The 1767-nt window shown below is 39.3% G+C and overlaps 1 protein-coding gene across 1 annotated transcript in view; it reads left to right on the top strand.

Moving 5' to 3' along the window:
* Positions 1–1767, top strand: part of LOC108758260 (retinoid-inducible serine carboxypeptidase) — a 19779-nt gene that overhangs the window by 246 nt on the left and 17766 nt on the right. The gene's annotated exons all lie outside the window — the stretch shown is intronic.

Here is a 1767-nt window from a genome sequence, read left to right as displayed (position 1 = left end):
CCCCCCCCCCCCCCCCCCCCCCCCCCGATCGGGGGGCTCGACCCCGACCTTACGCACGGGGATTGCAAAAAGACAAGGGAAATCCGAATGAATCCGCGCGTTGAGCAAAAGAAATGGACCCTCCCAAGCCGGCTAAAAGGACCGGAAAAAGCAGCGATACAAAACACTCACGCGTCACTCGAAAAGGACAAAGGTCGACACTTAACCAAAACACGTCCGATCCCTACAAGCGTTGCGCGCGAACTTTCTCTACTATGCCATCGATGTGACATTTTTCCTAACCTCATCACAGTCACAGAAAACGGACACATGTGTGATGTGACCATGCAGCAGTGTTGCCAACCCTTTGTTCTAACTTCACCCCAGATTGAATTTGAAATCCCCCCAAATCCCCCTAAATCTTAATTTTTGTAGAAGCACAAATCGCCAAAAAGTAAATAATGATAACTATGTAATTATTTTTTTTTAAATAAACCATATTTTACAATTTTATATGTTATTTATTTCCATAGTCTCGTAAAACAGGTTGATTTCGTGACAATCGTTCTGATTTTTATGATCGTACATAGATACATTATTTTTTTATTATTGCCTCCGTTGGCTTAAAATTAACGTATGATAGATTTTCCTTTAAAACTAAAAGTATAAATCAATCAGCGCGACGAATTATAAAACGGTTGCAAAACTGCTGAGTCTGCTGAACGCAGCCAATGATTGATGAACATTTATTCCCCCCCAAAAAACCCCTAGCATTTTTGTACCCCCTAAAATTCCCCTCGCAGCTTAAAAACCCCCTAAATTTGGGGGGAAAACCCCCAAGTTGGCAACACTGCCATGCACATTGCCAGCGCCACATTTACCTCTTGCGCCAAAAATTCCAAAAGGACATTACCCCCACCACTTCGTAGCGGCGACGACGACCATGATGACGTCTTAATATATAAAAGTCTCAGATTCGTATTTTGCGTCGCAATATCTCGTAGAGCACGCAGAGAAAAAGTAAAAACACTTTCAACATATATCCCGAGCAGTTGCAATCGATTGAGCACACTTAGAACTTAATCGGTTCAGCCCTTATTGAAATCCGATAATCTCGATCTGCTGCAACTTGCCGGCTCGTGTAAAGTAGCCACGATAGTGGCGCTGCGCGTAGCTTAGCGCCGAGACACTACCAGTGTCTCCAGATTATAGGTATCAGGTAATTTCTCTGTGTCACTTTAATTATTCATTCCGTTAGCTAGCTTTTTAATATGGATCATTTCCGTAAATAGGTATCAGGTAATTTCTCTGTGTCACTGTGATTATTCATACCGTTAGCTAGCTTTTTGATATGGATCATTTCAGAAATAGATCTTTTTAAAATGATGGTTCAGAATCTAAAATTTCAATATTTTCCCAATCTATTTCGTGATTATAATTCAGCTGATGATATGAGACTACTAAAAGATTATTTGATTTTTTTATGTCCGCTTTGTGTTCCTTGATTCTAGTTTAAGTTTTCTTTTTATCTGTCCGACATAAGAACAATCACAATTGCAACAATTGATTCTATACATCACATTATTATTATCCATTTTATTTAACTTATCTTTCTCTGTTTTAATAAATTTATTTATAGGCTGTTAGTAGGTTTGTATGCAATATTCATATTATATTTTTTATAAACATTATTAAGGACGTTCTCCGACTGCAGTTGTGCTCAACCTAAAGTTTACTCGCGTCCACGCAATCGCCCCTACACACAGAAAATATTAGTTGACTATCACC

The sequence above is a fragment of the Trachymyrmex cornetzi genome, unplaced genomic scaffold (assembly GCF_001594075.2).
Source record: "Trachymyrmex cornetzi isolate Tcor2-1 unplaced genomic scaffold, Tcor1.1 scaffold1559, whole genome shotgun sequence".
Lineage (NCBI taxonomy): Eukaryota > Metazoa > Arthropoda > Insecta > Hymenoptera > Formicidae > Trachymyrmex > Trachymyrmex cornetzi.
The sequence above is the reverse complement of the archived record's forward strand: the minus strand, read 5'-3'. Positions and strand labels throughout refer to the sequence as shown.